The sequence below is a fragment of the Hippocampus comes genome, unplaced genomic scaffold (assembly GCF_001891065.2).
Source record: "Hippocampus comes isolate QL1 unplaced genomic scaffold, H_comes_QL1_v1.1 scaffold85, whole genome shotgun sequence".
Lineage (NCBI taxonomy): Eukaryota > Metazoa > Chordata > Actinopteri > Syngnathiformes > Syngnathidae > Hippocampus > Hippocampus comes.
The window spans coordinates 4,208,901-4,221,904 of NW_017805540.1; positions in this window are offsets into that span (position 1 = coordinate 4,208,901).

Below are 13,004 nucleotides of genomic sequence, written 5' to 3' on the forward strand. Positions count from 1 at the left end.
GTCAAGAAGGGGAAGCTCAATTTCGGCTTACATCATAAAATGTGTCCGTTTATTTATACGTGAATTCTACTCTCTGTTCCTTTTCAAAAAAATGAAAAGGATGCCTTCACTGGTGATTGGCTCATTTCGCTGTCAATCAAAAAGAGATTCAGCCTCGGAGAGATTATCCAATCATCATGAAGAAAAGATGAGCTTCTGCACGCCCACTGTCCATAGACTCCCAGAGACACCGAGCGTCCAATGGGCAGGACAAAACCAGCATTTATCCAATGACTTGTCTCGTTTCAATGCATTGGGACAACTCTCGAGATGCCCAGCGTCCGTGCTGTAGTTGCCTAGCGTCCACACAGTTAAAAGCACAGTGAAGCTGCGGGAATGAATGAGAAGAGAGTCGAGTTCTCCCAGGCCCTCCTCCGGTTTCTTCCCACATTCCAAAAACATGCATTGCAGTTTAATGAAGCACTCAAAATTGTCCCTAGGTGTGAGTGTGAGCGCGAACTGCTGTTCGTCTGTGTGTGCCCTGTGATTGGCTGGCAACCGGTTCAAGATGTCCCCCACCTACTGCCCGAAGACGGCTGGGATAGGCTCCAGCACCTCTTGCAACCTTTGTGAGGATGAAAAGGATCGGACGTGTGTGTGTGTGTGTGTGTGTGTGTGTGTGTGTGTGTGTGTGTGTGTGTGTGTGTGTGTGTGTGTGTGTGTGTGTGTGGGTGTGTGGTGTGTAACTGGTGGTGTCTGACTGTGTTGTGTTTTAGAATAGCAACGCAGGATTTCTTGTGTTGGTTGCGTTTGAATCGTCTCACTTTCCAAAGTCTGACAAAAACCAAAAACAGCAGAAAACAATCTTCCATTCAAACATAAAAAGGATCATGTTTTGCGAAATACACTGTCGTTTCTGGAAATGACACTACCAGTCGGATTACAATCCAAAAAGAAGAAAAACATTTTGCGTGTGACTTAGTCAGGGGGGTCCATACAAATTGTGAACAGAATTACTTCCAGCTATTTTTTTCTTTTGTTTAATAAAACATTGTTCTTGGTGACTGCTCGTTGAGGCATTAGTTACCCCAACCGCAGAGCCATAAATAATATTTTACTGAGCGTGTGTGTCTCTATCTCATATATCTACCCATTTAATTCTCCCAGCAAAATCCCATATCTGCATGATCCTGCAGACGTAAGCCAAGTGGGGATAATACAGATGAGACGAATAGCGCCTCTCGTTGCTGCCAGGACCTCCTTGAACAACATGGAAACACAGTGACCTTGGTTGATTAAACATTCTGAGAGAATGTACACAAAGCGTCCACGAAAGTGCTGCACTGTGAATGGGGAGGGTTTTTTTTTTTTTTTTTTTACTTTTTATTAAATTAAATATTCCATTCTTTGTAGAGTGATATGTATGCATACGATGTGCGGGATTTATAGATCAATGCCGTTTCATTGCATGTTGCCCACGGGATTTTATGTCATCATTCATTTTAATGAGGGGGGTGGTGCAAAGAACACAAAATGGAGTGCGAAGACTACCACCACATGGTTTGCTCAGGGACAGCAAAAAAACTCCGCAATTTATAACGAGCGCCATGTTGACAAAAATAGACGTGAAACGGTTTAGCCTGAATCGCACCTCAGACATTTGACTCCATCTGATGCGCACTCCATGCTGTCAGCCCAATTTGCATAACTTTAAATGACTTCACAGTGACATTTTGCAGTTTTATTCGGTGCTGGTTTTGAAATATTTAATGAGGTTATATTAGCCTGGGGTGGTACATTATGTGCCATGAGGCAAACAAAAAGGCCAGGACCTACAAGGCAGAGATAGCCACTAAAAATAAAATGATTTTGTCCAAACACAAAATTTATATACTCAAGAAAACAAAGTAGCAACTGACAACCACCTCCTTCGGGGAAATAATCATGACAACAAAGATAAACTAGATAATTGTGCAAGTCTTGAGACTGGAATGCATGTGGGGGATGGTGGGAGGGGAGGGGGGGGGGCAACATGGCAAGACACAGTGTGAACATCAAGGATGCTCCAGCACAGAACAATGCGAGAAGCTAGTTAAATATGCTGCCACCTACTAAAAATGATGTGGCATAGGTGAGGGGGTGAGGCTACGCCTCTAAGTTTGGCCCCGCCTCCTGCCACGCTCAGCACTGCAAAGAGGCAGAGAGCAGAGAAGGAGGAAGGGGTGGCGCAGGAATAGGCAGCGCAACATGGCAAAGGCGAATCCGAACCATGACAACTATTAAATTGCTGCATGGTCAGGAAATGATGTGAGAATTTTGCACTGGGAACACGCGAGGAGCTGAAAGTGATGTTTACTTGGAATGACTGAAAAATTAATGCGAAAGGAATCGAAAGCTGGACAGTCTGCTTTTAAATAGCAATGAAGTCGAACGTAGAAAGGGTTCTGTCAGTCGTCATCTGTACCTGTGGGTAAAAAACAAAAAACAAAAAAGGACGTTTCGCTTCTCTCACAGAAGCTTCGTCAGCGGTAGACAACCCAGAAGTCTCCGTGAAGACTCCGGGAAGTTGCTCTGCGCTAAATGAAGTCGAAGGTAAAAATGTAGGCCCAACTTTCTATGATGGACCCAAAACACACTTTTCAGTGTCAAAAATTGGAGTTTTTGCTGCACCAGATAAGACTGCAAAATAGTGTGCAATCCTTTCACTTGCTGCATGATCAGGAAATGATGTGAGACAAAATGTGTTTTTTTATTTTGGGTTTGTTTTTTTGGGAGACTGCACTGGCAGTGTGTTGGATTTGAGGAGGAGAAAGTGGTGTTTATTTGGAATGACTGCAAACTTCATAAGATCAGCATCAGATGATGGAACATCAGTTTTGAAGTAGAAATTAAGTTTCAAAGTAAACATTTGAAAAAATGTGGCCTACTTTAGAAAACGTGTTTGGGGCAAACCCTGCTTCCAGCATCGGCATGGTTTCAGTAGCTCATCCATAAGGAATTGTGCATTGGAAGCTTGTTGTTAGCTGTTAGTTGTCTGCACACTTTCCTTCCTGTCTTAACTCTGTACCAAGTCCAATTAAATCTCAATTCTTTCAAGGCATTCTAAAGCAACATGTTCTACTCATTGTCAGAAAGGATCACTGTTATATCTGGGGCTGCTTTGCTACTTCCAGCACAGGGTGTCTTCAGGTTGTGCGTGGCCCAGTGAAGTCTCTAAACAATCAAGGCATTCTGGACTGTAATGTGCTGCCAAGTGTTAAACTTCTGGGTCTCATTTATGTTTTGGAACTGCTTTGCTGCATCCGGCACAGAATAGGTTCAGTTACATCTTGAATTGTGGTGCCCAATGTCAGAAAGCTTAATGTTGGTCCTGAGTCAGAGGTCCTCCAACAGGTTTGTCACAAAACACGCAAAAGGGGCTGCTTTGCCCAGCAAATTTAAGGTGTTGTGTAATTGTAGCTATTCGTTATTCGTTTTGTCAGTTTCAAATGATTTCTGTTGCTCATTTTGTAAGAACTTTTGGATTCGGAAGTTTGTTGATGGAGATGTGCTAGTCTTGCCACCGATTGTACTTGACTTGTTGGTGCTTTGGGGCTGCTTTGCTACACCTGGCATATGGTTTCTTTAATCTGTGTAGGGAGCAAAGAAATCTCAACACTATCAAGGCATTCTGGAGCAATGTTCTGCCCAGTGTTGGACAGCTTGGTCTACAGCCAACAAGATAGCCCAAAAACACTCAATTAAGGCTGAGTGATAGGATGTGGTGTTATTTTAAAAATTCTTTTTGAAATGTTTCTTTACCTTTGTCAATTCCAAGTAATTTCAGTGACCGTTGTGGGATTTTTACTTCCAATTTTGTCCATGCATATAGTATACAAATATGTTCCTCTATAACACATCTTCATTGGTCTTTTAAAAGTGCCACATGGAGAATCGCATTCCAGTCAAAATCATTTGAAAGAGAATAGGACCATAGAATAGGAACAATACACTGCTATTTTCTTGACTCGTCGCTGGTGCTGGAAAACCCAAGTCACGCCGCGCGGCTTGGACCGATGATCCCTGGTTTCATTTCATAGCAGACCGTTGTCCCCTTTGAAGCCTTCACTTACCACATGGTGGCAGTGGAAATAGACCATGTTAATACCTGAAATATCTTCCCGCCGTGGCTGCACGGGGCTCCTGCAGCACATCAGAGAGATTGGTGAGGAACAAAGAACAAAGTGTGTTAGCAAGCTGGTGCCTGGCATACGTCTGTATTCAGCAGGGCTTTATGAGCCTTTTGCTCTGATCCTTCTTGGCCTTAATTGCGATGGCGTGGGACACAGGAAGCTCCGCTATGGGGAAAGTAAAAATAAATGACACTCGTATTTTTGAGATTTTGTCATAAATTAAGGATGGTGTGCAGGCCGCCACCCCCTGTTAACTGCTAATCTCTCATATCCACGGGAGGCGTGCTACAGCGCCAATGCAGTCGCAGTCACATCTTGTTAAAAGTGCATGCGTTTGCAGTGGAGAAATATTTAGAGCAGAGGCGTTTCATTAGTTTAGTATGGGCAACCGCAGGCTGCCGCGTCGATGCCAACTGAGTCATTTGTTGTGCACTCAGACAAATGAGGGGCCAAGGCTTTTGTCCAATGGCACACAGAAATGTCAGAAATTTGGCGTCTTGCTCAAAACTCACAATGGAGATGGAAAAAAAAAAAGCAGGACTCAGCTGACAGGACGTAACCTTCAAAAATTGAAGTCTGGTGCTTATTTTATGATTGCAATGTATGTATCGTATGACACAATGTTGCTATTTGTGAGGAAACTCGGACGTTGTTTTGGTGCCACCTGTTGCTTTAGCATACACGAGACTTCCTGTGTGGACAGATGTAAAAAAATTGTAGTAAAGGATTTCAAAGATCATTTATGAATATAAACTTCAGAGCACTGCTGTGACTCACTGCTGTTTTTTTATGGCCTTTGGCTAGACGCGTTCAGGGACACAGGGCAAATGAAGCTTTTGCAAACAGCGTGGAAAAAACAGCATCGAAATTGAGAATTTCCCTCGACATGCTCCGTCAGCGTTGCTCTTTCCCATATAATGGACGCTCCAAAGGAAGGCCGTGTATTTGATATCAGGTTTAATGATTCTGTGACTCGTGATTTATGACACAGGCTTGTCCGCCGCGTCTGCGGGTCCGTTGGATGCATTCTGCCTGAAGTGAGGTTATCCCTCGGTGAGGTCTACCTGTGGCCTCCGTCCCTGAGGCAAAAGCAAAACACCTCAGGCGGGAAGTTGTTTTTGCACCTCCCCTCTGAGCTCTTGCTTACTCTCCCACCGCCAACTTGCAGGGAATGAAACTTTTGTTGTTCTTTTAAATTATTCATTGCGGATTTACGGTGTTGCGGTAATTATGCCAAAAGTGTTTCAAAGTGTACTGTAGGTGGTGCAGTCAATGCTCAGATCTAAATATGGAAAAAAAAAAGGTATTTGTGGTGTTAACCTTGATGAAACCCTCGGTACCTTAACAAGATTCTCTCTACATAATGAGTTGACTTTGTTTTGCTCTCATTGTTTATCGGCTCCATCTATTATTAGCTTTTAATAAGGCACAGGTACAGAAAGTTTACTTTCTGGAATGACAGTGAGTAAAAACGCCAGAAGATAAAAAGAATCCTAATTTTGATCAATATTACAATATCAACTTTTACACATATAAAACCCCCAGGTGTTTCTGAATTGACCGACCAATAATGGCAGTAGAGTTTTGAAAGATTTGTCTTTATATGCTACCACAATGGATTTGAAATGAAACAACCGGTATGTGATTGAAGAGTACGCTTTCAGCTGTCATTTAAGAGGTTTCCCAACACCGTTAAAGAATGAAAGACATTTCATGGCGGCCACTGCCTTCCCTTTTCATGGTCTTAAAAGTGTTTGGGCGAAGCGGCGGAGAGTATGTCCGTATTACGTACATGTATCATAGATCGATGACTGCATAAAGTCTGAAGCTTGTGCGTTTACTCCTTGCAGAAGATGCCAGGAAGAATGTTGTCATGCTGCTTTGCCAGGCACACATTTTACTCACTCATTGACCAAGAGTGACTTGATCTAATGACTAGAAATTAAGCAAGTAACTGTGAATAAATAAGATGCCTTCAAATTGCCTTCAAAGGGTCTTGCAGGCCTCCGTGAGCCCCAGAAAATGAAGGTAATCTACATTAAATGGCTGCTTTTGTTCCCGGTGATTTGCTCATTTGTGGGTTGATCCATTATCCGAGCCGCATATCCTTACGAGGGTCTTCGGGCCATCGGAGAGGTACACCTTGAACTGGCTTCAAAAAGTCTTTCAAGCCTCCATGACTCCCAGGAAAAGGAGGTCATTGAGGTAAAATGTCTGATGTCTTCCCTGGAGACGCTTTGCTCGGCCTTCACCGCAGCAGCCTTCACTTGCTGCTTGTTTGTATGTGACTTGCATTCTTGAATTGTGCCTTCAGTCAGTAGAAAAATATGCTCTCTTGTCTTATGGTGGCACCGGAGCTGGCAGCCATCTGCAAAAGCTCTTCAAGAGATCTGTTTTTTTGTTGTTTTTGTCTTGTCATATGGTGTTTGTTGTCCTTCGTGTGGACCCGTCGTGGACTTTTTTAGTGTTTTGGCCACGACATCCATTGAAGGAGAAGAATCTGTGCTTGATGGTTGCGCACTGATTTTGATGGGGAGAATGTCAGTGCGATTTGACTGTCGCCGATTGACAGCCCGGGGGCGCCTATGTTTTTTACACCTGTAATGTGCAATATATTTCACAGTGCCGTTTTGTTCAGCGGAGATGACGGCGCTGTTGGACAGTCAGCATTGTGTGGCTGCTGGAGCTGAGAATGAGGAGAGAGGAGCGTCGGCATTGAGCGCGGATGTGTATTTGGAACTGGGAGTTGGCGCTTGGAATTGAAGCGGATTTACGTGGGACAGGAGAAGTGAACCAATCTCTTTTTTTGTCAATGGATGCTACAGATTCTTGTTTACTTTCAAACTTAGCTTGTAGCAGACGTGGGACGTCATGTATGTTTTGAGCACGACATCTCTGATCCACTGGTGAAAGGACGCTGATTCTCTCCTCTTTCATATATATAACCACTTCAAACAACAAGGCAAATGCATGAATAGTGGTTATGATTGTATGACTGAACACATCTTATGTTACATCTTACCTATCCATCCATCCATTTTCGGATCTGCTTATCCTCACAAGGGTCGCGCCGGGTGCTGGAGCCTATCTCAGCTGTCTTCGGGCAGTAGGCAGGGGACACCCTGAACTGGTTCCCAGCCAATTGCAGGGCACACATAAACAACCATTCACGCTCACACTCACACCTACGGACAATTTTGAGTGTTCAATCAGCCTGCCTCACATGTTTTTATAATGTGGGAGGAAATTGGAGTACTCGGAGAAAACCCACGCAGGCACGGGGAGAACATGCAAACTCCTCACAGGAAGGCCAGAGCCGGAATACAACCTTGCACCTCTGCACTGTGAGGCATGCTAACCAGTCAACTACCGTGGTGCCACTTTGTACTTATAATGGCTGGAATTCCGAAATGCGCATGAGCGTGTTTTTGTGAACGTTCTTTAGTTGAAAGCTAAAAGTCAAGACTTCAATCACATCTGATTAAAAGTCCATTGTGATGGTGCATTAAGACAAAATCAAAGACTTCTGGACTGCATTACTCCAACTGGCAGGGGAAAAAAGTGATGAATTACCTGTCTGATGTCCGTGTTCATGCTTGCGTGACGTGAATGCAGAAGTTGTCTGGAAGACCAAAAAAATACATTCATCAAGTCCCAATCACACGGCGGGTTCAAGTTCAAAGTTCACCAAGTCAAAATGCATTGCTCACTGCATTTTTCGTATTTACCTGCCTGCATGAGAAACCAGGCCTTGCTTGGAACTTTCAGGTTGTATAAGGCTTTTTTTGTCACAACCGTGTTGCATGGCCTCGACATGGCTTTCTAAACCATTGCGACCAGTGTCGTGTCTCATCAGCCTCTGCCTCGCGCACACACACACACACACACACACACACACACACACACACACACACACACACACACACACACACACACACACACACACACACACACACAAATGCACACACGGATGCACACACTTAAGCTGCGCAGAGCCACGGTCCAGGTTTTAATATTCTCATGGGTCACCGGCGGGGCTGTTTGCATTCACTTTGAAGGATTTATGTCAGTTCGCTCACAGTCCGGGACTCCAGAGGAAGGACGGCGAATGGAAAAAAGTCGAGGCGAACCCGAGCGCCCCCGAGCTCGAGGCGGACGTTTAAAAGAGCTTACTGCTGTAGCTTTCGCTCTGGCTTTGATTGTCTCAGCTTTGATCTGGCTCGGGCGGCCATGTTGCGCGCGGCGTTATCCTCAAATAATCTCTGTCATCTTTTTACGAAAAGTGAGAAATGACACCAGACCGGGGATGTCTGGGTCGTCTCGCTGGATAGTTGCACCCCTCAAATGTGAATCACCTTAACGGCGGATAAAACACGGCTCACTAAAAAACATTAGACAATAATGACATCCTGGGAATGTACTGCTCCCAGATGACTTCCTCGCTATAATTTGCTTGACTTGGACTTTCTCATGCATGCATGACCCGACCGAGGCAGTCAAACAATGAGGCAGTGTAGTTGAGAAAGGAGGCTTATTTTGTGCTGAAGATGTTGTTCGCTGACTTCAAAGGGCATATTGTGCAGCGATCCTAAATTAGCTGCTCGCGCCACGGTGTGAGCACGTCCTCAACTGGCATGAATATATTACGGAGCGCCGGAGAAATTGCAGGGCAATGCACTTGTTAGGGTACAAACAAACCATCCTCGTGGATTACATGTGAATATGTTCACATGACAAAAGGGAAAAGTCCAACTCGCTGGTACAGACATGTTCTAAAGTGGACTTGTGATGAAAAATTGACTTTTTAATGGCTTGTATACCCATGCTTGGGTCTCTGAAATGCCTGCCCACTCAACAAGTGTGAAATGACCCAATCAAGTGTTAGGCGCGTATTTGTCCAGCCTTATCGCTGCTATCGTGTTTTCTGAATCTGAATCTAAATGCTTGTGTTTTTTGCGCCTGTAATTGGTAGCATTTTTCACAGCCCTGTTTTGTTCAGCGGAAATGTCGGTGCTGTTGGACAGTCTGCGGCTGGATGGATGGATGGCTTGCGGAGCCGACGATGAGAAGAAAGGAGTGTCAGCGCAGAGCGCAGATGCATATGTTGAACTGGGAGTCGCCGCTTGGAATTGACGCAGCTTTACATGGGACCGGAGATGTGAGCCAAGCTCTTTTTTTGTCGATGGACGCCACAGCGTCTTGTTTGCTTTCAAACTTAGATTGTAGCAGACGTGTGCACTTTTTCAGCATGATTTATTTGAGCCACTGGTGAAAGGGCACTTTGATTCTCTCCTCTTTCATCTAAAACTGCTTCAAACAACAAAGTGTATGCAGAAAAAGTGCTTAACATTGCATGACTCTCTGTGTCTTATGTGTTGTGTTGTATTATTTTGTTATTTTATTTTAACTGTTCTGTTGACGGCGGCGTGGGTACCCGCAGGGGCTCCTCTCTCTCCTGTGGTTGAGAGGAAAGAAATTTCATCCGTGCTGTATGTTGCACATAGAGCATATTTGACAATACAGTATAGTTGACTTGACTTGATGTTTGCATTTCTACAATTTTCCAAGTTACATACAGTCGTTGAGAAACTCTTCTCCATTTATGTCCGCATGCCCATATTATACTGCCACCCGCCACCCAAATCGCGCACAGTAGAAGGTGCTGCGTTGACTTAATGATGATGCAAAAACACTTTATTCATTTTAAATATGGTATTGTTTTTATGAATTACAGCAGCGGTCTTCAATGCTGTTCCTGTTTCCTGTCAGTTTCTCATCTCTCCCTGCTGCAACACAGCTGATTCAAATGATCAGATAATCAGCAAGGTGTGCAGAAGCTGGGTAATGATCCCTATCATTTGTGTTGCAGCAGGGGAGAGATGAGAAACAGGCAGAAAAGCGGCACTCCAAGAACAGGGTTGAAGACCCCTCAAGTACAGGATTATAGCGACTGCTGTTTTCCTGATGAAAAAAAAAAACTACCGTTTTGTTTGGGTTGGGATGGATTAATGGCATTCTCATTCATTTCAGTGAGGGAAGATGATTTGAGAGGCGAGGGTTTCAAGCGTGCCCACGGAATGAATTGAATTTGTATCTCAAGGCACCAAAATCTGTGCCTCTTGTCCGAGACTCAGGCTGTTTGATCATCTGTGCATTCAGGAAAATTCAATGCGGCTCTGCTTACCTTTTGGTTTTGCTATAAGCAGGGGCATCGTACCCGGGGAAGATGTTTGTGCTTTTCCGTGACTGTTTAAACAGTGCAGTTTGGCCGTCACTTGCAAATTTCTCCGGATTGTTCCCTAGCCTAGCTGATCGAGGCACTCAGTAGGTGGAGAAGCTCACTGTGGGGTAAAATTTGTATGGAAATTAGGTCTGAACAATTATGAGAAATAATCGAACTGATTTTTTTTCACCCTCACTTTTGCAATTGTGATTTAATAGGCAAAGATTTTTTTTCACACTTTTGCAATTGTGATTTAATAGGCAAAGATTTTTTTTCAAGGTCCTCTTCCCTCACATTTTTTAACAAACACAACCAATACATGAATATGCATGACAATAAACGATATCTGATTTGTTATAAAGACTGCTAATGTTTTGGTCTTGGGCCAATGCTAAAATAGGCAAATGAACCATGAATTAGGATGAAGGACAGTTTCTTTATCTACTTCCATAAGAGTTGTTCACTTACTCAACCCTTTGACTTGCTGTCTTTTCTGCATTCACTACGGCAACAAAATTCTACCAAATGTGGCATCGTCATAAAATAAGTCAGAAATCAGATCTGTGGGTTTGTCATTCCAACTTTCCACCGTATGTCAAACAATGATATACGGACTGCGCTTCGTAAGGACCAAACATATCGAAAGCGGCATGTAAATAAAGGTGCATTACATTGTACACAATATAAGAATAAACAAATGAATGAAATATGTTTAAAAAAAAAAAAGCTCCTGACTGACTGAAATGAAGCACGTTTTCCAAATAGCATCTTTGGCCACTTGCAATTTGATGAATTATTTAGCTCAAATGTAAATGAGCCCCACTGTTACGTAACGGATGACACGCTCCCAGACACATTTGCAGAAATTCATAGATCACCAAAAGATTTACTTGGTTATTTAATTTCGCACGAGATGAGTGGGCAGGCATTGCGGGGACCCAATTTTATACACAAGCCATTTTTCAGCGTCCCCTTGAAATAGCAAGAAGGCTGTGTTCTCGTTTGCACTCACACATCATCTGTCTGCTTGTCTCCTGACATCAGTCAGCAGCTACTATTAGGATGTTGCCTGTGGTTTCAGGACATTACCCATTTCCTTCTCTGCATATCAAAGCCCACTCCGTCCCACCTTCCCTCTGCGCTAATTCACTCCAGATGAGCACAATGGGACATTTGATTCATAGCGAACAGAGACACATGTATACAGCTGTGTCAGACAGGCCTCAAACAGCTGGCTTCAGAGCCCCGTGCACCACTCTTAATCACACATTTGTTTGCGGCATTGAATGACTTTTAAGCGGATGCCCCAGAGACTCAGTAGGCTTTGTAGCAAAACTGCTAATTTTTTAATCCTGTCATGTGCACGATCTAAATCATGCGTAGAGGGAGCAGCAGTCCAAGCGAGTGTCGGAACGAATCTGCGCATTTTGTTGTTGTTGAAAGACAATTCTGCTCCTTGTGCAGAGTCCCACATCATGACCTGATGGAAAGACCTGTGCAATGCTAGGGGTCCAACTATATCCTTCTTGAATTTCACACAGAGATATTTTTGGCCTACAATATTGCCTGCTACTTTATCACACACCCTTTAAAACGTTACTTGACAAAGGGTGAGCAAAGGCCAGAGGGTTCGACTTAAAATGAAAGTAGAACTCCATTTTAACACATTTTTTTCCGATCAATCTTATTGCTATTCATTTTCTTTTCGTAAAAAAATTGTTTTTTTTGCATTTTGATATTTTAATGAAACATACAGCAAATCACACAGGAGGATCTAGATATTCCTTTTTCAACACAAATTTTTTAGGATCATTTTTCATGATTTTTGTTCTTTTCTCTTTATTTATTGTTATTTTATGATGTTTTCTAAAGGTCAGCACGGTGGTTGACTGGTTAGCCCGTCAGCCTCACAGTGCAGAGGTGCAGGATTCGATTCCGGCTCCGGCCTTCTTGTGTGGAGTTTGCATGTTCTCCCCGTGCCGGAGTGGGTTTTCTCCGGGTACTCCGGTTTCCTCCCACATTCCAAAAACATGCATGGCAGGCTTATGGAAGACTCTAAAATGTCCCTAGGTGTGATTGTGAGCGCGAATAGTTTGTCCATCTATGTGTCCCCTGTGATTGGCAGGCAACCAGTTCAGGGTGTCCCCCTCCTACTGCCTAAAGACAGTTGGGATAGGCTCCAGCACCCTCCGCGGCCCTTGTGAGGATAAAGTGGATCAAAATATGGATGGATGGAGTGATGGATGGATGGATGGATGGATATTTTTCAACACCATGGACTGGTTGCTCACCGGAGAGTGCGTCGACAACCATCCACACTCAAATTCATGCCTATGGACAATATCGAGTCTTCCATGAACCTAATATGCATGTCTTTGGAATGTGGATGGAAAGAAGACTCGGGAAAACATGCAAAGAGTTGAAATTCAAACCCTGAATCTCAGAACTGTAAGTTGGACGTGCTAACAGCTACTCCACCATAATGCACTGTCTAAAAAGTGTGCTGGAAAAAAAGTTTTTTAAAAAGATCATGTGAAGTGTCTCGGCTGTCAGTGTAAAAAGGGGGGTCACAACGTTTGAGGGCGGCAAAGTCATTCTCATCAATGATGCTGTTCAAAGCAATGCGGAAA